This window comes from Euprymna scolopes, chromosome 5 (genome assembly GCF_053919585.1).
Source record: "Euprymna scolopes isolate OS-2025 chromosome 5, ASM5391958v1, whole genome shotgun sequence".
NCBI lineage: Eukaryota > Metazoa > Mollusca > Cephalopoda > Sepiida > Sepiolidae > Euprymna > Euprymna scolopes.
The window spans coordinates 134360259-134386563 of NC_136486.1; positions in this window are offsets into that span (position 1 = coordinate 134360259).

A 26305-nucleotide genomic window follows, 5' to 3' on the forward strand; every position below is an offset into this window, starting at 1 on the left:
TTAGAATTTATAACAAACTCATTAATTGGTTAGTGATTGTTTCTTTACCCTTTTAAGGGTGCTGTAGATTAGGCATATTTAATCTGTGGAGCCAGTCTATATAAAACCAAGCACACTGCACTGTATCATCTTTCAACTATTTATTTTTACCTACAAGGCATTGGTTGACTGTTTAGTGACAGAAAAGCCCTCGTCAAGTTCTCAACCGTCTTTGTTATCCACCATCTTAGATAAGGTTACTTTTACTAGATTTCCCTGTGGATGACATCAGCCTGACTGCATTTGTAACAGAAACCCATGAAGGTAATTCACAGAAAAATGTCATTTCCTATATTACAGAAAGAAACAGAATCAATGAAGCTTTATGTGCAAATAGTTACCCAAACAATCTTCCTCCAATAAGTTTTCATAAAAGCATATATTCCCAAACCAACCTCTTCATTCTGTTGTATATCATTCTTTGTTACTTGTGAAACTGTTGTCCTTCATTCTTTCCAAAAGCTGTCATCTCCTTTTAATTTCAGCGCTTATCTTCAGGATTATTCTTGCATTCTCACATGTGAGAATTAAACTTTCAGCATAACCACATAGAGTATTGCCAAGGCCGCTGCGAAGAAGGTGAGTTCTCTCTACTGCGCTAGAAAGCTACTTACGCCTGAAAGTATCCTGTATCTCTGCAAGACCACTATTCGCCCATGTATGGAGTACTGTTGTCACATTTGGGCTGGTGCATCTGCTACTAGTCTCTTGCTCCTGGACAGGGTTCAAAATAAAGTTAACCTGATAGGTCCTAAACTGTCAATCAAAGCTTCAACCTCTGTCCCATTGACAAAATGTTGCATCCCTCTGCCTGTTCGGTAAGTATTTTAATGGTGAATGCTCTGATGAACTACAAGTCTTTGTACCCCTTCAATGTAAATACCCCTGACAAACCCGACAAGCAGCTAAATCCCACCTCTACACAGTAGAGATCCCAAGATGTAAGAAAGCCTTCTACTCTAATAGTTTCTTCCCCAGAACTGCTAGACTTTGGAACTTCCTTCTGGGTTCCTGCTTTCCTAATTCTATTGACATGCAGAAGTTTGAGTGTAATGTGAAAAGACATCTTGCTGCTCGGCTCCCTATATAGTGTCCCTGCAAATTATGTCCCTGATAGTAGCCCCCTACATCAAAGTGGCACTGTGCCTTGTTTGAGGTGAAAATGGAATTAGATAAAAATTTACCGATTTAAGTGATTTCTGGTTCTGAAAATCGTCTGCAGCAAACCGTGTAACTTAATCGAGAATGTAGGTCAACATATAAGAATATAAAAAAAAAAATGATTATTTTCATTGAAATATGTTTATTTACAGACATTTTTAAATAAATTTAATATAAAAAACTAGGTGCTTATTTTGGTACTTATTCAGATTGGTACTTATGGGGATAAACAAAAACGAAGAAAATCTTTTATATTGTATCTATTTGCCATGGAATGAAGATTTTATATTCCCAAAATCACGAAAATTATCAAGTATTTTTTTTATTTACAAAAAACAAATTTGTCGTTTTTTTACTGATAAGCGACAGACGAGGCCATATTTTACTAGAGAACGTAATTAGGGGAGGTAATAAGTGATGTTTTGAAGTTTCCACATGCATTAGGGTTGTCTGCCTTTGTCCACCGATTCGTTTGATGCTTTTTTCACCCTCATCGAAACAGAGTAAAATTTAATTTTCTTGAATAAAAATAAAACTACTTGATCCAATTACGTGATTTTCTAGATTTTTTTTTTATCTTCGTCACGTGACTGGTACGGACATCATACAGACATTTCTGTATTTTTTTAATTTTTAAATGCTGCCATAAGTACCAATCTGAATAAGTACCAAAAACTCAACACTTTTATTTAGAGAAAAAATTAATATTGAAAGTAATTTTTTAAAATATAATAAATCAAAATAAATTAAATAAATGGAAAAGGAAATGAGTGGATGTTTGCTTAAAATAGTTAAAACTGCAGGATTAAAAAAAAAACCTTTTATAAAAATATAATAAAGTAAAATAAATTAAATACATGGAAAAGAAAACGAATTATTAAGCTAACGTTGTATAGGTCTTATGATGTGAAGAAATGTAATATAGTGGATATTCCAATTCATGTTACACCGTTACTTTGTTTCCTGCTTCCCTGAATGTACTAACTTGTAGAAGTTTAATTCTCATGTGAACACATATCTTGCTGCTCAACTCCCCACAACTTCCTTTTGAGACACAATCCCAAATTGTAGTCCCTTGCGTTTCAAGTGGCAATATGCCCTTTTTGGGTAGAAAAAGAGTAAAAAAAAAGTGTAAGGAGATAAATGATCGCCATACTTAAACCTATTGAAAGTTTAAAGTATTTTTCTAATTTTTTATTTTATGGGTCCGTCCTGTGATGGGTATACCAACTAGTCAATAATAAGCCTAAATATGGTCAGATAAAGATAGGATCCATTTTTGTTGATGTGATATATTTACTATATGACGTGGGCATCAATAACTCAATAGTGTCATGGGTAAAATAAACAAAAAACAATGAAATAATTTATCTCATTTCTATTTTTCATTTGTTATTCGTTTCTTATCAGTTATATGGAAATATGTTGGTGATTATTAATATGCGATTAAGCATCATCAATTGAAAAATTCCACTCAAGAATGTTTGACGATAACATTACGTTACAAGGCTGACTCACATTTGTATAGGTACTTTGCTATCTACATCCGAACCCCTTCTCCTAGAAAGGATGTTTTCAACAGTAATCTTGAAGCATCCTTACTTCAAATATTGCCAATAAAAATCATATAGAGTCGATTTTAACGCACAAAATATAAAAGAAAACGTTACTGTGCATGCGTGTTCATCTGGTTTAAACTTAAATTCTGTCAAGCTGCCATTCTGTGGAAAATCATTATGCTATGAGGTCAGTGCAAAAAGTTTTTGCCGGATTGTAGAAGGGACATTTTAAATCATTGTAATTTATTTTATGTGTGTGTTATTACTTAAAAGTATCACTATTATGGGGACTTACACATTCACTTATAATGGATTCTTCTAAGCATTATAAAAACCCAGAGAGTTGATGCTCTTGTGGGGAATACTCGTGACCCCTACGTCGATAGGTTCAACAATCAATCTGACAGCAACTGGGCCATTTCGGTGACATTTTTGCTGTCAGACTGATAGAAATGTTCTTGATAGACATAAAAAGTCCATCTGCCCAGACCTTACCTCTTGGCTTTCAGGAGGAGTGACGGGGCTACTCAGACTTATTTTTTTGCATGGACAGACTGCTCTTCATCTTGGGGAACTTTCCCATCTTCCGACTTTGAGTCACATCTACCTGTGGTGGGAGAGAGGTAAATACTGGGAATATCACAATCTAATGTGAGACAACATACTGCCTAACTTAATATTCGGAAATACCGACAATCTTTTTTTGTATACACCTTCTTGTACAATATATTCTTTCTATCTAAACCTGTTGTTTGTGTATTTCTTTATGACCGTTTCCTGGAGCCACAACAATCACAATTAATTTGTAACTTTGTCTTTCAGATTATTAATGCATCATTTATTTTTCTGCAATATTCTCACATGAAAACAACCTTTTTAGTCAACAGAAAGAGAGTCAGCTTCCATCATGATAATGCTTGTTTTCACACAGCACTACTGACCAAAGATGTCCTATCACTAATTTTGAGGATTTCAAAACTATTTAGATTTAGGTTAACATGACGAGAAGAAATTAAACATGAGTTAGATAAATATTTCATATCAAAACCTGAAGACTTTTACAAGCGAGGCATTTATAAGCTCGTTGACAGATGGAATCAAGTTATATAGAGGAAAGGTCATTATTGTTATGAATAAAGATTTTCCAAAAACACAGTTGTTCATTTTCAAGATGAAATTTTAAATTGGTAAAACTTTTGTACCAATCTAATATTAAATTTGAAAACTTGTATCTCTATATAAAGTTATACATTTGTATATGCTCTCTATAATAAAGTAAAGTTAATTTTTTCGCATCTGCATTAAGACATAATAACCCGAACTTTCGTATGCTAATTTTTCCTGCTATCCAATTATCTATTCATGTTTCCGTAAAGGCTTTGCAAGATAAGCAACACAGCTTTTATTTTTAACTTGATAGTTTATATTTACACAAAGAAAAACTTAAAAAAAAAAACACATAATATTTATATGGAGTTCAGTGAGGGCGATGTACACACAACCCAAAAGTTTGTTTTATACTTTTCTGGTTGCTATTTGGCATTAAAATTGTTGGGTTTGTCTTCGGATAATCACAACCAGCAAATAATTCAATAGTTCAAAGTTAGGCATAGAATTTCTGAAGTTAATCGAGTTTCCGGGCAATGTCAAAACACGGTTCATCAAATATTAATATATTAGGTTACTGCAAAAAATAATGTCGTTTTTTGACCTTCAACTATATATAAAAAACAACATTATTTTTGCACCAAACTAATATTTCTATGGATAGGATTCACCTTGAAACTAATTAACCGATCATTATGGATTTTGAAACACAGTTGTTAGGCACAAAGGTGAATAGTGTGAGTTATATTTAGTTTTATGTTAAGGGGGAAAAGAGGATAGATGGGGTGTAAGGCTTTTGTAAAACATTCAGACTCTACAAATTTTGTGAAATGTTAATAATACAAATTAGACATTAATTATATGTATTCCCAAAATTTTATTTTCTTTGTATTATTTTAAGTGGCATACTATGAGTACCTACTTCTATTTGAAAATTAAAATATTTCAGATTTGCATTAAATTCGATCCATAATTATTAGACACTAATTAAGCAAGATTCCCTGAATTTTAATTTCTTCTTAAGATCTCTTTTAGACATTTTATAGGATTAAAATCATATGATGGATTTTGATAAAAATTTGAATAATGATTCTAGACATGATGTATGATATCATTATATATAGATTTTAATCTTGATAAGAAGACATAAAAGCGATGCGATACTGTTCTGTTTGGTAAAATTAAGTTAATCCATATTGTGATGGGTGTTCTCCTCGTTCTTTACAGAATATAAGATTTATTGAATAAATCCTGAAAATTTTATTTGAATGATATAATTCTCTGATTTTTTTATGATTCAAATAAATTAGTCTCCTTGTTGGAAACCTATGTAATAGGTTAAAGAGGGAAATCTAGAATTGGTGTTGACTGCACATAAACACACATATAACAGTAGAGGGTACTTGAATGCCTACGAAACAGAACTTTGATGCCTACTGTTAGCCCCATGAAAAGGGTCCCTTGAATACTTACTAGACATTATCCTACAAGTAAACCCTGATTGAATATTCAGAATCACATAGTATTCGTGGCCTAAATAAGACCTCCCCGGTATAGCTAATCCATACTGGCTACACAAGGAGTGGTGCATCTTCTCCAAGTGATGTTACCTTAAGTAACAACACGAAGCTGGATACTCCACCAGACTAGATGAATTCTTATCCTGGAATCCAGTAAGACCAAGACACCTCCAGAAAGATATTCTATAACATATTTAAATGGTCAAATGGGGAGAAGAAAATTATGTTCTCAACTCTCTCAGTGTTTGAGAAGGAAAGAGAGAACGTTTTCCTTTTTTTTTTACATAGGCATCACCACTTATCAAGACCCAGAGGGCACTCGAGGATAAGGGTTAAAGAGTGTACAGTAGTCAATTGGACTATATAGTAATCGTTAGTAATGGAAATTCGGTAAATTTGTTAACTTAAGTAGAACGGCTCAAGAACTTGTTTATGTTGGACTTGAAGACAACCATGTACTTTGATGGGATATTCGAATATCTATGTTTCTCATATAGAGATCGAGTGTTAGCCCCAGAGAGGGGGTCCCTTGATTTCTGAGAACTTCGACTGAAGTAAAATGAAACAAAAAAGTAGTTCTGATACAAATATAAGGTCACATATATCCAAGGTCACAAATGTCCAGCTATAAAATTGTCTGGTATGCAATTGTCCTAGAATCGTATATATCATTCCTGTATACCGCAGGACTGCTTCCCTGCAGTTTATAATATAGTTTTCTTCAAATCTAATGTTAACAAATATCATAAACTGTTCCATAAGCAATCAAACAGAGTTAATTCCATTGATCGATTTTGGTACTCTCATAATACTCTTCATCTTTAGACTGATAATCATTCCATTTCATTAACATTTGTCCTCTAGTGGCACTTAGTCTTGATAAGCGATGACTCAATTCTAAATAAAGAAATAAATTAGTAGTAATAAAATAAAACGAAAATCGAAATCTTACATCTGTAATGATCAACAATAATGGTCATATAGGCTCATGTCCATTTCCTCTTAAATATATGATATGGGAGAAGGGCTAAAATAATTAAAAAAAAAAAAACAAAAAAAAAACAAGATGTTAATTTTTTTAATCACCAAAAATAAAACAATTATTCGATTTAATGACATGTTTAACATTTTTTAATAAGTTATAAATTTCATGATTAATACGAGTTGTTAAATTCAACATCAGCGACTTTTGAAATAACTTAAATTTGACAGAACTTCAGTTTAGGACAATAACACACATGGGCACGAAAATGTATCATTCAAACATTACCGTATTTGAATACATGGTTAAGAGGCAGTTTTAGTCATTTAGAACTGCTTTAAAGCTACACCGCTCACTCATTTTTTACCAAATTTCAAACAATTATTACAGTTTATAGATCACCTTCTCAGCTAATTTGTGAAAAAAAAAAATTTCAATTTTCGTTCAGTAACACAAAAGTTATGATGAATTTTCTGGTGTTCAAAAGCGTAAAAATATGTAAGGAGATGAGCGCCACTTTTCATGACTGGTTTCCATAGCAACCATGTCGCTTCAGTGATTACTGTTGCTCTAATTCACTGCTGTCACAAAAAGAGAAGCAACACGTGAAACAGAGAGATCAAAAGCATGAAAGGGAGATAATTAGGGGTATTTTATTGAAAGCAGACGAGTGCCATATATTGTTATTGCATATGTGTTTATGGGGGCAACAAAATAAGACTGAAATTCAACAAAGAACAAGTGAATTTATTGGAAGCCTGGAAAAATCATGGATTACAAATGAGAAATGCGAGCATGAAAAGTAATATGATTAAGCTTTAACATGGAAAAGTAAAAGACTAGTTGTTAAAACTGAAAAAGAAAAGGACAAGATATTCTAGTAAAAAATATAATAAATTTATAACTTAAAATATTGCAGCATTAAGAATTGATTATATAATGTTATAAATTGAATTAAAAAAAAAATTCTTAATGCTGCAATATTTTAAGTTATAAATTTATTATATTTTTTGGTACTTGTACAACTTAATCAAGACATTAAAAAATGAAAATATCGAAAAAAAGGTTATATTGTATGCATCCGTTGTGGACTGAAGATCTCTGAAAAAAAAATTTCATTTAATTTTATCAAGTAGTTTTTTTTTTTTCAGCGGAAAAACACGTTCTTATGAGAGCGCGTTGAAGTCAGCCATTATGAAAATTTTTAACACACCATGGAGAGATAACTTAATGTAAAGCGCCGACACTCCCTCCCTATCTTTAATACTAGCTTTTCTTCCTAAAAATCGAACCTTTTGCTTGGTATCATAACAAATTTTTTTTCGCTGTAAAAAAAAATACTTGATGAAATTAAGTGAAATTTTTTTTTGAGAACTTCGTACCATAACATATACGTACAATATAACCTTTTTTCGATATTTTCATTTTTTTAATGTCTTGATTAAACTGTACAAGTACCTATTTTTTTTACTAGAATATCTTGTCCTTTTCTTTTCCAGTTTTAACAACTAGTCCTTTACTTTTCCATGTTTAAGCTTAATCATATTACTTTTCATGCTCGCATTTTTTCTATTGTAATTTTTAAAATATGTTGTTACTATTAAAAATGACTCTAGAAAATTGTCCCTACAACATTTTAAGTAAATGGCTGACAAGTAAAAGCAAAAAGGCCCTAGAAAACCATCCCTTTCGCTATCAATCTTCCATTACTGGGATGTTTGGATCAACCTACATCGTAGCGTCTGAGGTAGATAGTGCTGACTTTGGCTTTAGTCACAATTGTAATTTCATTCTTATCTTTTGTTAGATAAGCAAATTTTGTATTATGAGCAAGACATATTGAAATTCCATTATTAATTAAATAAAATTAGCTTTAGTTTTATCATTTCTTTTTATTTATCCAACATATACAGTTATCGTATCTGGATACATGACACACAGTATCCTGTTAGATCACTAAAGTTAAGCAACATTAAGCCTTGTCAGTACTAAAATGATTTCTAGTCGTCTAGCACTTCTTCTTGACACTTGACTCAAGCTGTGTCGATTCAGGAGACATGTAGTTAGAGATTGTGCAATCCTTGCCTCACAATTACAGACACAACTATACTTACAGGGGATATCCATTGTCTCCTGAGATTAAACAGAAGCATCTTATCTTGTCTGATGTTTTAACTTGTATAGTAATACATCTGACAGATCAATATTTGTTTCTGACTAGCCAATCTTTGCTATTTATGTTTATGCTAAAAAAAGACATACTTTCTTTCGGTTTCTGTATGAAATTAATTATTTCGGTCTGGGAGATTTATAAAATTAGCATATTCTTCACTAATATCCTAAAAAGTAAAATCAGCTTACGTCATTACTAAGAAACGACATTTCACCATTTTCCAATATATTTTCAATTAAATAATAACATTTTTTTTTTTACAGAAGGATTAGATATGACGGATAAACACGAAAGTGCTATTCTGAACTTAAGTGTGACGGACTGATGAAAATTCTATTTCTAAATTAGCATGACAAATACACAGGACAACACTATTCATAAATTTAAGTGTGACAGACTGGTGAAATTTCTATAACTTAAGCATGATGGACTGACGAAAATTCTATTTCAAACTTAGGTATGACAGATATACACGAAACTGTTATTCTAAACTTAAATAATAGACAGTAGAAAATTCTATTTCAAAGTTATTACAAACACACAAAAATACTATTTCAAACGTATGTATGACACTATGGCAAACATTCTTTTTCAAACTTAAGCATAACACACAAAAATACTATTTCAAACTTAAGTATGACAAACTGACGAAAATTTTATTTCAAATTTAATCATGACAGATACACGAAAATACAATTCCAAACTTAAGTGTGACAGACTGACGAAAATTTTATTTCAAACTTAAGGATGACAGAAACACACAAAAATACTATTCCGAATTTAGATGTGACAGACTGACGATATGTCTATTTCAAACTTAAACCTGATATACTGACGAATATTTTATTTCAAACGTAAGACAAAAATACTATTTACTATTCCAAACTTAAAAATATGAGAAACTGACAAATATTGTTTTTCAAACTTAAGGTTGACAGACATACGAAAATACTATTCCAAACTTAGGTGTGACAGACTAATAAAAATTCTATTTCAAACTTAGGTATAAAAAACACACAAAAATACTATTCCGAACTGAAGTATTACATACTAATAAAAATTCTATTTCAAACTCAGGTAAGACTAACACACTCGAAAATACTATTCCGTACATAAGCATAACAGACACACGAAAGTACTATTCTGAACTTAAGCATGAGACTGACAAAATGCTTTTACAAACTTAAGCATTCCAGGCATTGATGAAAAAAATAATTTGAACAAGTATGACAAACAGATGTAAATCTAATATATAAAAGGCTATATGCCTGTCTGTCTATCCGTCTGTCTGTCTTCATATTTTCAAACTCTATCTCGTCCGAAACTAAAAGGCGCAGAGCAGCGCTAGGGTCCTCAAATGATTGGATTTTTTACGGACCGTTCTTTTAAGAATCTTTAGCTGGTTTTGAGTTAAAATTGAAAAAATCGTTATAGATTTTGTACATTTGTAGAGGACTAGGATATATATATCCTAATCCCGTTACAAAAGAAAATAATGAAACGAATGGAATGGAGAAAACAAAAACTCAATTGCTGGATAAAATAAACGTGTCGTTTATTTACTGTTGAAAAATGAATGTTTTAGGTATAACACGTGTTCATGTCCGCGTTCGGGTGTAACCATCGTTTGTTGCGGGACTGGTGGTGTAGAAAGAAAAGGAAATGTGTGTTCATCTCACGTTTGGGTCACTATCGTTTGTTCGCGTGTGGAAAGAGAAGTGAGTAATGTAGTGGAAATGGGAATTATAGTCCAGCGTGTAGACAAAGACAAAGATAGAGAGTTGACATCAGTAAAGCTGTGCGCCATGTTAGCAGTCAGCTACGCGGAGGTGTTCTCCGGCACAAGTTGTAGATAGAGAGAGAAAGAAAGTCAATCCAGGTTATGGAGATAGAAAGCGTATAAAGTGTACGTACTGTCTGTTGGCTTTTTGCCAACATGGTAGCAAGTGGCATGAGGCGCACGCGTGCACGCGCCTGCCGAAACGGCGGCTGGTCCGTAGACCACTCACGTCAGAAGGCGAGTTGGAAAAGAAAGAAACTGCTTATTGCTCTTGCTTTTATAGTTGTTTCCGGTGGTCTTTTGCGCATGTGTGGATTTCCTTTGAAAGGGGAAGTGACGTTGTCCATGTGTGCGTACGTGTGCGCGTATGTGAGTACATGTGTGTACGTTAGCGTGTGTGTGTATACACGTGAATGTGAGTGTATGTACGCGAACGTGAATATATGTACGTGTGTGGACGTGCGCACGTATGTATATGACAAGTAATGTAGCTTGAGGTGTGAACGCATGTTTTTGTGTGAGACTAGAAAAGGCTCGCGCAGAAGTCAAAAATGAATATAGATTGGCATATGAATTCGTTTGGGAATGGGTGCGTGTTTTTGTGTGAGACTAGAAAAGGCTCGCGCACATTCATCTTAGTTTATTTTTTATTTTTAATGTTTAATTTTTAATCGGTTCTTATGTGGGTTTTGTTGTTACAGTGGTAACGTCACCAACTTTGAATGCTACAGTTTTTCTGTCAGTTTCGATTCTAGCTGATGGAACCCAAATACATTTTTTTTTTTTAACTTTTGAAATCACAACTCTATAATAATATATACGAAATCTGGACAAATTAAAATATCATATTTAAGCGTATTTTACGACCGGGCAAATCCCTCTCCCCTCCCCCGCTAGTCTTATTTCAAACTAAACATTAAACCTTTAGCTCTAGAAATGTGTGACTTTAAGCTTGACACACAGACAGCCGGAAATACTATTTCAAACTTAATCATGCATTTTTGTCGTCTGTCCGTTGTATACTTTGTAACACGTGAAAAACAAAAACGTGCGCTTGCTTTCTCCTTAGACACACCTTTTTTGTTTTGGGGTTTTTGTTATATTCATGAATTTTATGCATCAATAGCCACCCACATGGGTTTCCGTTTATAATGACGTTCTTGTTTGATCATAGACTTACGTGAGCCGACTCTTTCAAACTGACACCACATATTTCTTCGTCATAATAATAAAAAGCGTGCTAAATTTAATACTCTTCTTTGAATTCATTTCTTTTTTTTTTTTTTTTTAACTTTTTTCACTTCAAATAAGGCGTATTGCCACTTGGAACGTTAGGGGCTACTATTTGGGATCGTGTCTAACAAGGGACTGTGGGGAGTTGAGCAACGAGATGTTTGTTCACATTACATTTAAACTTCTGCAGGTTTTTACAGTCATGGAAGTAAGACACAGAGAGGGACATCCAAAGTCTAGCAGTCCAATGGAAGAAACTATTAGAGTAGAAGGATTTCCAGTATCTAGGGGCATTAAAAAGTGAAGGTGTGGGATTTTGCTGGTTATCAAGTTAGTCGAGAGTATGTATATCGAGGGGCCACAAGAGTTCATCAGAGCACATTCCATTTAAATACTTGTAGAACAAGCACAGGGATACAACATTGTGGTTATGAGTAGGGCTATGACAAGAGAATATTCTTATCGTTGTTTTGACTCTCGAGTATATACCCGACAAAGTTAGACACAGTTAATCAATTGAGAACTACATGATTCTATAATAAAAAACATAAGATATTAACTCGAGAGTCAAAATAATGAAAAGAATATTCTAGTGTCATAGCCCTAGTTTTGAGACACAGGACCTATTATATTTGAGTTTCTTTTCTGGACTCTGTATAGGAGAGATTAGTGGTAGATACATCAGCCCAGAGGTAGCAGCAATACTCCATGCGTGTTGCGAAAGGATTAATAATTTGTTTTGTTTGAACTGCCGTTCTTATTTTGGATGTTATACTCACACCATTTCGTCCAATGTAATTTCCAACCTTCTTCAAATGCATCTTGTTGAACTAAGGGATCTTTGTGTTGACCTCGGATATCTGTATAGAATCTTATTCAATCCATGAAGGTAGATTATTCTTGTCCAATCACCCATAACGGAGTATAAGTCTTAATGAATTATTAATTGTATTCTTAATATAGCTTGTACTGAGGAATGAACCATCAACCTCCAAAAGACCGTCACTTAACATGTTATAACTTATAACTTTCACCGTTACCCCTGTGGATTAAATAAAATTACAAAGATATTACAAATGTTTAGAGGAATATGTAAGATATTGGTAAGTTCGTAAAGGGGGTAGTAATATATTAGAATTATATAACTATTGGGATCTAGTGCTTGCTAAAATAATGAATATAATACAACTATACCAATGAATGTTAATGTTCTTTAATACATAAGGGTTGAGAAGTCTAAAAACGGTGTGTGTGTGTGGGGGGGGGGCTTACTGTAATGAACTGTTATGCAAACCCGAGACGAAAGGAAAGAGAGATTTTAATTTTGCCCTTTATTTTTGTATTGAACTAGCATGACTATCTAGCGTTGCTCAGGGAGGAGGGGTGCATAGACAACAATTTAGTGCAAAATTCCTTACAGATTCCCGACTTTAAAACAAAGTTAAATACATAAACTAATCTCTACTCAGATATAAGACACTTTGCGTGTGTGTGTGTGTGTGTGTGTGTGAGAGAGAGAGAGAGAGAGAGAGAGTTCCCTATGGACTCCGAAACGGATGAGCCGATTTTTTTGAAAATTTCAGGTTTTGTATCGGAATTCCTCCGACAAGTATCGAAAATTGATAATCGAAAAATTTTGATTAAAGAAGGATTAAAGTTAATGCCCTTATACAACCTAACATTAAAAGTGCATTTGAAAAATTTTATCATCGTACAAGCAAAAGGGTCTGGCTTATAAAATCAACAGTAGGTTATTTAATAAGACAGGCATGCATTTGAAATTAATGTTTCTGTTTAGCGTACAATTGAACCATGATACTTGACTTCAGCATTTTAAACTTTAATTGAAACCATTATATAAAAATGATTTTTATAAAATCAACAGTAAGTTCTCTATAGTGCAATGTCGACTACAATGTATTCTGGACTAAGTAACTGTAGGGAGGCATTAGAAGCTTCCTCCTAGTGCACCATACTGAGTCCCTGATTAGAGCAGGCAGTCAATCGATTTAATCAAAAAATGGTTTATGTTACCGATTTCGATGACAGTAAAAGTATTAGAAGTATTGAACATTTACTGATCCTCATTCAATCCTGGACAATGTCGGGTCTTCCTGCTAGTACTTAACAAAACCAAAACGTTTGTAAAATGTAATACTGATATGAAATTTGAAAAAGTTCAAAAAAATCTACTTTAGAAATTATAATAATAAGTGGAAAAAAGGCACAATTGAGAAACGAATTGGAAATGTTTATCTTCAAACTTCAGAAATGGATTATAACTAGCATTGGGACGATTAATCGGAATTGGAATCAGAAATTGGAAAAATCGGAATATCAGAAGCGGGAAAATTTGTGCCTATTTTCCAATACCAACAACGATTCTTTTGTCTTTTTTTTTTTATTTGATTTTGTTTAAAACAAAATCTTCCACTGTTGGTTAAAATGTTAAAAAAATAAATATTTATTCATTTTAAACAACAGGTAAAGCTAAAATCTATAGATCACTTCCTCACAAGTTTTTTTTTTATGTTTGAGAAAATATTTGCATATTTAACGTGTGTTTTCACGATAATCAGGAAAAAAATAACAACTCTATAGTTAAATATTTAGAGATTTATAAAACATCGGAATTTGAAGCGGTAATTGCATTGGAATCAGGAAAAATATTGGAATCGTCGTCCCATTAGTAATTATAACCAACTTAAAAAGTTGCACATAGTTGAATCAAATAGAAAACTGCATGTGAAGACAATTTATAATTTATTTGATTTGCTGAAACCCTAAGTATCAAGTGTAAAAGGCAACTATCTTCAATGTTAGATATCAATCCCCAAAAGACAAAGGTATCACTTTCTGAGGATCCTTGTAACTCTTGCTTCCCTTATTTTATCCTTTAGTCCTTACATTCCATGAGAAAATATGTTTCTGACAAAGGGGGAGAATTGATTTTTTCTGGGTTTGAATCTCTTCATCTAACTTTTCTGATGCAGTGGTTTGAGTATTTGGAAAAATCAATTGTAAAAATGATATTCTCCTGAAGGTTAAGTTCTCAGTGTGAGGAACCGAAAAATAGAATTGCGAATTACTTAGGGCCTCTATCCAGTCATGGCTGATGAAATGAGAGCATGCTACCACATTAAGTAAATAAAGAGTTTCGTCTGCAATTCCATCCGAATTCTCGAGTGTGGCAGTGTTAAGTATTGAGACATTATGTTCAACAAAGATGGCGGCAGTAAATCAAATCGGTGACGAATCAATGCAGTCACGATCTTGAGTGTTGAATAATTCTTAGTAACAAAGATGGAAGTGAAGAATCAATGCAGTCATGATTTAGTCGTTTCGAGACAGAGGCTGATGGCGAACTGACTGAATCCAAAATTCGACATTTTTTTACAAATGAAAAAGAATCTGAAGTCCTACCAAACTAATATTCCTGGTAAACCAAGTGCAAAAGAGATCCAGAAAATTGCACTTTAGGGAACAACGAGGATACTAAAAAGAGCTCTCGGTTGGTTTCAATAAAAAGCAGGGCAATGCTGGCAGCTGGTTTGGCTACCCCATACCCAGCGTTACAATCTTCAAAGGAAGAAAAAAACAAAAAAATGCAATCGAGTTCTGTTTAGGGAATTAATTTTACCCGTCCTGGGACGCGTATTCTTCTAGTAGATATATAAATGTTTTATATAACGTTGAGTAACTGTCAAATACATATTGATACTAGTGTTAATGTGTAGCTGAGAACTGGTGTACTTATGATATCAGTTGCCATAACAAAACGATTGGATACTATGCGTTGCTAATGACAAAAAATTATATTTTGGTAGCATTTTCTTTTATCAAATATTCACCAGTTTCATTTGTTCCCTTTAAAAGATGAGCACTTAACGTATTAATGGAAATTCTGGCAGTGTCATCACTTGTCCGCATTCATTAATCTATGATATCATCAATTTGGTTGTTACTGATTAATAATGGTCGGCCATTTTGACTTCTCAGTGTGGGTGTAAATACAACTTTCAATTACAAGCTGCAACACATCACCGACATGAGATCAGCTGCTTTTAACCTTGGAAATTATTACCTGTTTTTCACATAAGATTTTTGTCACAAGTTAAAGAAGGACATTCAATAAATGACAATCACAGTATTATAAAAAGTTCTGAAGACATTATTACCGAAGAAGTTTAGAGATCTCTTTTTAGGTTCCCAATTTTGGAGGTACTTTTGTTTAGGGAGGGGGGGGGAGACTTTTTTCTTTTTAAAATGAAAACTGTTTTTAGTTTTGTATTTAATTGTGAGACATTGAGAGAAATGTTGACTGATAAATACAAGCAAAATAACGTGTTAGAAACCCTAGCCCAAAATGAGATCAGCCATTTTTAACCTTGGAAATTTTGACTTGCTTTCAGCATAAGACGATTGTCACAAGTCAAAGACGAACATTCAGTAAGTAACAATCACAGTATTATAAAAGTTCTGAAAATATTATCACTGAAGAAGTTTAAAGATCTCTTTTTAGGTAGAGGTAGATTTTTAGGGAGAGGGAGAACCGCTTTTAGGGAGACATTTTTTTAAATGAAAACGTTTTAGGTTTCCTAAAGGTAGCTGGTGTTTTTTTTTAAGGGGGGGTGGGGGTGGAGAAGCGATTTTAGGGATACATTTTTTTTAATGAAAACTATTTTTAGGGATTTACTTACATGTGAGAGAGTGATAGAAGCCTTAGATGACAAATAAAAACAAAATAACGAGTTAAAATCCTAACCTAACATGAGATCAGCCTTTAACCTTGAAGCGTTTTACTTGTTTTCCACATAAGACGTTTGTCAAAAGCTGAAGAAGGACATTCAGCAAATGACAATCACAATATTATAAAATATTCCAAAGAAAATATCACCAAACATCTCTTTCTCACAGAAGAGACGTTATGGGTCTATACCCGATTGGGATACATCAGGCAGTTAGCAATAAACTACCTCATTTCCAAAAAGGGAAGGTAAAGCCTGGGAGATTGGACCTCCTAGGACTACTCAGAACCATATCTGTTCAACAGAAAAAAGTCACTATTCAAACAAAGATACTACAATGTCTTTTTCCCCTCCTTACAATCTTTTTTTCACAGAAAAGATGTTGTAAGTCTATCTTTGGGTTTGTCGGCATGTGCTTGACCGAGCTTCAATCTATAGTCTAAACACTCGAGATCACCATGGGCATGGAATATGTGCCTACATTAAAAATGTTTTTCCATGTCGTAGGAATATATCCAGAGAAGATCCTAAATTACCCTATATGTGCTTCCAGATTGCACTTGCTCACACTACTGCATTTATGTAGTGGAGTTACTATCTTTAAAAGAAAATTGAACCACATCCTATCTGCTCCTTCAGCTAACATTCACGTCTGTGGAAACTTCAATGTTCATAATGTGGAATAGTTAACCCACTCAAACAAGACAGATGATGAGGGGAGGTTCTGTCACAATTTCTCCATTGCTTATGACCTCACTAAGATTGTCCGCAAACCCATTTGTGTGGCCGATACTGATGATCACTATGCAAGTCTTCTAGATCTTTTCCTCATAACTTGTCGTGAGCTATGTTCATCTTCTATCCTGTCTCTACTGGGATCTTCCGACCACTCTATAATAACAAAATGTAATAAGTCCTCAGATGTACCTCTCCAGTGTACAGTATATCGATATACTATAGCTGACTGAGATAGCTTCTGTACATTTATATCAGATCTACCTCTATGTTCCATGTTTAAAAATGATGTGTCCTCTATAGTATCAGACCTGACGGAATGATTAATTTTAGGTATAAACAGTTTCACACCCTCAAAAAAATTCCAGCAAAAATTTAACAGCCAGCCATGGTTCTCTCCAGAATGTGCTGCAGCCATTGTGCACAGAAATCACTTTTCTATTGTTTCCAATGTAACACATGTACTGAGACCAAAGCTGCTTTCAGGACTGTCAGCAACCACTGTAAAAGAGTAATGAAGAATGTGAGAGAGTTGTATGCTCAGTCTGTCAAGTCCAAAGTAGCTGAGCAGTGGCTTGGTCCCCATAGTTTTGGCAAATAGCAAACATGCTTCTGTTCAGGATCCTGTTTGCTATTTGCCAAAACTATGGGAACCAAGCCACTGCTCAGCTACTTTGGACTTGACGGACTGAGCATACAACTCTCTCACATTCTTCATTACTCTTTTACAGTGGTTGCTGGCAGTCCTGAAAGCAGCTTTCGTCTCAGTACATCTGCTCTATCCCAACTATCATCAATGGACCTAAGGTAATCTCAGATAAAGCCAAACTCTTTGCTAAGAACTTTGCAGCTAATTCTACCCTATGCAACCAAAGCCGTCAATCTCCCGTATTTCCTCCTATATCAGAAAACACACTATGTGACATACAAATATCTGTGCGTGATGCTGCCAAACTAATAAAAAAAACCTTGATTCCAGTAAAGCAACTGGCCCTAATAGCATTCCTACTATAGTGCTGAAAAAGCTTAAACCAGAACTAGCTCCCACACTTAAAAAGCTGTTTAAGCGTTAAGGAGAATTGCTTCCCAACACCCCGGAAAATCTCATCAGTATGTACAGTATTTCAAAATTCAGGTGATCAGTCATCTCTCTCTCACTACAGACCAACAAGTCTCCTGTGCATCATAAGTTACTGCAATCTGTGTTAAATAGAAAAGTAGTCAACCACCTCAGCAAAAATAACCTTCTTAGTGACATGCAATATGGTTTCCATTCTGCTAGATCTACAGTAGATGTACTCACGGTTATATCTCATAGGATTAGTGAATCTCTCGATGGAGGCTTCCTTTCTAGGGCAATTGATCTTGACATATCGTAGGCCTTTGATAGAGTATGGCATAATGGCATAAAGGTCTACTTCACAAGACCTCCAGCTATACTATAGCTGGAAATGTCTTTTCAATTATAAAAACATTTATCTCTGATAGGTTCATAAGAATAGTGGTTGATAGACAGAAATCAGAAGCTCACAGTATTAATATTGGAGTCCCTCAGGAGTCCATCCTGGGTCCAACTCTCTTCCTAATCTACATCAAAGATCTAACAAATCTGATCTTTAGATCATTCGTAGACATTTATGCTGATGACTCTAGCATCTATAGAAGCACATCAAGGCTGTAAACAACCAAGTTCTCTTTAATACTCTTTCCTCTGATCTTGAGCATGTGGTACAATGGGGGAAAAAGTGGCTGATTACTTTTAATGTATCTAAAACCAAGCTCTATCTTTACATAATCAACGTTTTGATCCCCATCTGGCATCAATTGAAATGAATGGTTCTTGACTTGGGGAGGCTTCATGGTATTACAAGCTTCTGAGCTTGACCTCTACTCCTGATCTGAAATGGAACATGTACATCAAATCTGTTGTCAAGGTTGCTGGAAAAATGGTGGGATCCTTCTATCGATTCAGTAGATATCTCATTGCTGATGCAATTCTCTACCTATATAAGAACCAGGTACGTCCAAGGATGGAGTATTGTCGCCCCATCTTGGCAGGAGCTGCTAGAAAGGACTTACTTTGACAGAGTTCAAAATAGACTTCGTAGCCTAGTGGGGTATGTCTTTTTCTCTTCCCTGCAACCTCTTTCTCAGAGAAGAGACGTTGCGAGCTTGTCTCTGCTTTATCCTTTATCGTTATTTTCATGGCAAGTGCTTGTCTAAGCTCCAATCTATGGTCCCCCCTTGCCAAACATTCATGAGAAACACTCGTCTAACTGAAAACACTATCAATAATTTCCCCCACTCTTTATCTGTGCTCAAACCTAAACATAGATTCCATGAATAAAGCTTCTTTCTTATAACTGCACACATGTGGTACTGTTTTCCGTTTGCCTGCTTTCCAGCTGACTAAAATATGGCCGTCTTCAAGTCCAACATAAACAAGTTCTTAATGAGCCGTTCCCCTTAAATAATCCAATTTACCAAATTTACAGTTCTAACGATTACTATGATATTATCCCTTTGACTACTATACACTCTTTAATCCTTATCCTCGAGTGACCTCTGGGCCTTGATAAGTGGTGATTCCTTTGTAAAATAATATATATATATTATGAATTGTTTTGAAAATAATATCACCAGAAAAAAAAGAAGGCAATATTAGGTAAAAAAAAGTTTTAGATATGGTTATGAAAATTTGAATAAATGACAACAGGAATATTATAAAACATCCAAGAATAAAAATAAGTAGATGAAGTTTGACAAGATTATGAAACATTTCACTTAAAATATTATGAATCAAATTATGTTCATTTTTTTTTTATATATATTTAAGCATTCATTCCAATCTAACATATTCTCTGGCCAGATCTTTATTTATCCTTAAATGGTCCAGACATGTGGAAATGCTATTTCAAACTTAAGAGATCCAGACCGGCTACCAGGCAAAGCCATCAGGCTTAAATAAAAGTATTATATCTGATAGAGATGACTGCATGCATCTCTAATGAGCTGTACTTACTCAATCATATAATTTACGATGGAAATTTTATTTTAAATTTAAGTATGACAGATTGATGAAATTTCGGTAAAACTTGCGAAGAATGCACTGTTTACGGTTGTTGTAAAAATGGAATGGAAATTTAAATTTCGTTCCGTTTTAATCTTTTTTATTGTACCCCCCCCCCCAAAAAAAAGGAAAATAATCAAAAGAATAACATTCAACAATCGTACTTTATATATATACTAGCATGGGTGCTCTGCGTTGTCCGGGTGTTTGGAGGTGTGTGTTGAGCAAAAAAAACAAAAAAACAAGTGGTAGTAGGAAAGCAGGCTCGAACCTGTACTGCAAAGGAGGAAAAGAACGAGAAAAAAATCGTGACGTCTTTGCTGTTACGACCACCGTCAAACCAGAAGTGACATAGGTTTAAATTTAGGCTAGACAATCGAAAAGAGGGGATGACTTTCGAAAATATCGGTGAAAAAAGCGACCCCCTCCCTGTAGAAAAGTGCCCAGTTGAGGGCGCAGAAATTAATGTTTTTAGCCAATTTTTCGGTATTTGTCGTCTGAAGGGTCGAGCTTTAAAACAATACTGATCTTGTGAAAATCCGTCGCCTCTGTCGAAAGTTTTAGGCAGACATGCAAACATACATACATACATACATTTATATATTGGTAGCTAAAATTTTCGACCCAAACCGATTAAAAAGCTTGCCCTATCTCTGAATACCCTTTATGTAAAATTTCAAATGTTTAGACCAGAAATTGTCTGAGTAATTTGGTAGAGACGCAGAGGTCAAATTTATTTAACTTTGACCCCTATTATGACCCCTTAACATTTGTTTTTGGGCTCAAATCAAGTTATTAAGTTAGATCCATATCCAAGGAACCTATATCTAAAATTTTAAGTGTTTATACCAAAAATTGTCGGATGAGTTTGGTAGAGTTCTCACAAGTCAAATCGTTGAATTTTGACCCCTTAACAGCCAAATTTCTGGCCGAAAACTGATTAAAAAGATTTTCCCAAATCTCACTACCCTGTATATCAAATAAATTTCGTGTCTGTAGACTTAAAATTAACAGAGTTATTGTGTCAGGAAATGTACACAGACAGACAGACACTTTCACTTTTATATATATACTAGCAAAAGTACCTGTCGTTGACTGGGTTCAAAAACAGCCTACAGAAAATGGACTCTGATTTATGAAAGTATGATAGGTTATGAAAAGGAAGGGTTGTAAAGAGATAGCTTCGAATTTGAGGGTATCAAAACCAAAGCATAATATGATGAAAGTAAAAATAAAATAGATAAACCCCATAATTTATTATACCATACCTGTTTACACTGAAACACTTATCACAATATTCTGTGGATCTATATTAAAAAATCTTGTTAAACTTTGTAACATATTTCCATTCTATGGAGGTCAGGCGCGAACGAACACTCCATAATTTTATTATACCATATTTCTTCAAACTGAAACATAATTATCAAAGTATACTTATGCAGATAGATATGAAAAGTCTTTATTAAAGTTTGTGCCTATTTCCATTCTATGGAGGCCAGGCGCGAACGCAGACCCCACAATTTTATTATACCATCCCTATTTAAGTTAAAACATACTTATCAAAGTATTCTTATGTACATCTATATCAAAAACACTTGTAAGCGGTTTTTTAAAAATTTTTATTTCCATACTTTGTGGACCAGGCGCGAATGCAGACCCCACAATTTTAATAAACCACCGTTCTGCCAGATCAAACATACCCATTCCTGTGTCTCGATACATCTTCTATCATTATATGCAATCAGTTTTTTAAAATAGTCAACCATATAGGAGCCTATTCGTGACCAGACACACACACACATTCAGCTTTATATATATATATATATATATTTAAAAAAAAACGGAAGATTTATTTTATAAAAATAAAATTTTATTAACAAAAACGAAATAATTTAATTTTTAAATGAAAAAAGTCAATTTGGTAAATCTTTTTGATATTTTATTTTCACATAAATTCAACTCACTGTTCACATTGGAAATGTCGACTTTTATAGATTTTCGGGTATACTTACAACGAATAAACATTCCCAACCTTCCCATGTTAAAAACGGCCTTCGGAATAGACACCCTCAACCTCCCCATGTTAAGAACAGCTTTCGGAATAGACATCCACAACCTTGTCAGCATACCCAAAAACCAATAGAGTTCACATGTTGAATGTGAACGATGATTTGAGTTGGACGTAATGTAAAAATGTACAGAATTTAAAACGGATCGAAATTTAAATTTCCATTCCATTTTTACAACAACCGTACAACAGCGCATTCTTCACAAGTTTTACCGCAATTTCTATTTCATACTTAATTATTACTTAAGTCACATTTTGTTTTTGTTTTTTAAATAATTTCAATTCTCTTGAATCGATCTAAAAGAACTTCTAAGCAAATTTTTTTCTGCTATGGAGTCACCAGATGCCACTCAAGGATATGAGTGCCAAGTGAGACAACACCATGATGATCAGTGATGGTTGGAATTGAGTAGAAAGTGGTTATTTAAAGAGGACGGTTCAACAAGAACTTGTTTACATTGAATTTGAAAACGACCATGTTATATTCAGATGGGAAGCAGTTACACGGTATTGTGGTCCACAGACGAGCAATTTTTAGGCACAGATAGAGAGTAAGGGAAATTTCTGATAATGGTTGTAGCTAGACGATTGTTTGCCGTGAATGTTTTACAAGAGAACCATAGAGTGAAGCTTAGTCAGTCGAGCAACTGTCATGAAAATAACGATAAGCAGAGATAGGTTTGCAGTGTCTCTTCTGTGAGGAAATATTCAGAGCTATTTTCACAATCAACTCACCAATTTTCCTAAAATTTAACAATTAAAAAAATATTTTTCAAAATCTTAAATATCACAGATTTAACTTGAGTGTGACAACAAACCGTGAATTCTGGTATGACCTTAACTTAATTTGGGAGTTTTGGAGAGAGTGTTGTGTAACCGTAGTTACCATTACATCAGATCCACCCTAACCAAGAATGATAGTACTTGTCAGGGTTCAATTTATGGGTTAAACAGAATCTGTCTTGGGTATGTTAGGAAACAAACTACATCGGATGAAGTCCCAATTTGGAAATGTCTGAAGTGTAGAGTCATCTATTAATTGACATTACTCCTGTTATGTATTGAGACCCTATGCAAGTAAGTAGAGATTATGTTAACTAGTATGGATTTTGGGAGGGTTGCATTAAGTACTTATCAGGACAATATGGCAGCAAATAGAAATAGACCCAGTGTGAGGATTCAAAAGCTAGCTCTCTAGACAAAATGTACGAGAAAGTCAGGTGCCAGATGATATGACAGAGAAATTACATCATGTGTTTAGGAGACAGAATAGAGATTTAAATCGGTCTGAATCAGCATTGCTTGGGTTCAGTGGAAAGAAGAAGTCCAGGATGACTGGAAACAATGCTGAGATAAGCAAAGAGCACATACATCGCCTGGAATTCTCAAATGGTCACCCATTTTAGTACCGAACAGGTTCAACATTGCTTAACTTTGCTGATCTAACAGGAGCCGGTGTGTTAACGTGATTATCATTTTTAATAGTATCTAGATTACTAGATTCAGAATTAAGCAATCCGAAATGGTTGATATGCCGTCAAAACAGAATAACCATACCAATTCGATTGACTAACAAACTGAAAAGAGAAAACTTCTCATAAATATGCAGGGATGTTTGTAAAAAGGTCACCGTGTTAAGCTTCAACTGATGAATCATTTTATAAAGTTACATTTGCAGATAATCTGGTCAGATTTCATTAAATTCTGAGTCACAGTGCAAAGTTCATCATATTTAACTTACATACTTGCCCCATTACAATCCTTATGACTCCATCCATTTCAGCAGACATTACTAAGCAACAGAGCATTATCACTATCAACCACGGAAAGAGTCTATCAGACATGTGTGCACAGTGTCAAAACGAAACCTAGCCAGTGAGAGTTGAGGACATGTGTTGCATGGAGAGAAATCATATGAGAATGATATGAGTGTGCATCTTAAAGACTGGCTTAGATCTGTGACAACAGCATATTCTTTTCATTATTTTGACTCTTGAGTATATATCCGTTAATATCTTATATGTTTTTATATAGATAGATGTGGTTCTTGGTTGATTAAGTGTGTCTGTGTCGGATATATACCCGAGAGTCAAAAAAATGAAAAGTATATCCTGTTGTCACAGCCCTACTGATGACTTCAGAGGAAGATGAAATCTGGATATTATATGAAAATCTGTGCAGAGCAGGATACTGTGATGGTATGGTCACATCGAAAGAATGGATGAAAGTTCTTGAGTTAGTAGATGTAGAACACTTGCAGTAGCAGGGTCAGTTCACAGAAGAAGGCCAAAAAAATCATGGAGGAAGTGATAGGTATGGACTTGAGAGAAAGAGGAATAAATAAAGACCTGACTGGAGAGATGTTTTAACAACCATCCAATGCATGCCAGCATGTAAAACGAATGTGTAACTGATGATGATGATGATGATGATGATGATGATGATGACGGCGGCGGCGGCGGCTTCCATCCATATTATATTTGAAGCAGATTATAGAATTTTCCGAAAGGGATTTACTCAAACTATATTGTAGTATGCTGAAGAACATTAAACAAACGATAGGTATCTTGTGTCAAACATTAGACGCGATATACCTAAAGAAGGTCGGAGGTTACATCAACCGAAACGTTGTGAAAATGACATTCAAGATGAGCACAGTAGTCCAAAGAACTTCGAAGTGACACAAACCAGAAGAATAAGTGACTAGTAATGATCTTGTTTGGCATTTTTTTTTGTTAACTTTTGTGTGAAGGAACGGATTCATATTTATTTATATACAAATAAATATGTATTGTTTTTTTTTTTTTATTATAGTGGATGATGCATGAGATTGAACTATTTAAAAAAAAGATAAGGCGTTTTATTTATCGTAACAAGTAACCTAATCTATATAAATAAAGCAGTAGATGTACGTATGTATGTGTATGTGTATGTGTGAAAATGTTAAATTATTAAACTACTGGTCACATAACGCTGAAATTAACAGGAAATAGGATAGTTTAAAATGAGCAAAGTCTTTGTTTGGATGGATGAATAATGAATACAGAAATATGTCCGCCAGTTAAAATGTAAAATGTTCATTTGAACTTGCTGACATATTTCTATTAATTTTGTACATGCGCAAATTTATTCATAGCTTGAAGTGGTTTAATTTTAAATCTTTCTGATCTATCTGTCGATAGCTCAAACAGTAGGAAATGCAGCTGGAGCACTAAATGTTTTGGTTTCACTCCTAGCTGATGGCACCCAAGACATTTAAAAAAAAAAACTTTTGAAATCAGTACTATATATTAGGTACAATATAATATTTAATAGAGAATTAGCTCTGAAATAATAAATACGAAGTCTGCATGAATTAAAATATATTTAAGCGTATTTTAAGGCCGGGCGTCCCATATTAGTAGTGAATATAATGACTGTTTCTTCTTCTTCTTCTTCTTCTTCTTCTTCTTCTTAATGACCTTGTACATATCATGTAATGTTGTTTAGATGTACGACTATCAATGACAACCTTGATCTTTCTTTTAAATAAAAAATATCTGATTATATTAAATATTCGTCTAGTGATACTGTAGAAATAAATTTTTATGAGAAAACCTTCATGCCAGACCTTGTCAAAGATTTTAGATGTATCAAATGTTCTTGCCTTAGCTTCACCTAACAAACTAACAAAACTTAAGGGTTACAGTCCAGTGAAAATGCTCTTTCACACTTAAGCATAACAGATCAATTCAAATGCTATTTAAAACTAAACATAAGATCACCAAAATAAGAAACAAAAACAAAAAACACCCTTAAGCATGATAACCTATCAAAAATGGTATAGCAAGTTTAATCCTGAAAGGCTTACGGACGAATCATACTTATGAACTTCTGAGAATCGTATTTCATCTACCCACATTATTATTGGATATATTATTTCTTAAAAGTTTGTAATTAAAACTTTTTTTTTATTACTATTATTAAAATTTTTCTTTTAATGAAGACTATGGTTAATAATTAAACTAGAAGAATATCCTTCCTGTGACAGGTAAAATTAATTTCCTAAAAAGAACTATTTCACACCACTTTTATGTATTACGGATATTAAAATAATAATAAAATGCTGCTAAGCCTTATGTCTAAAATCC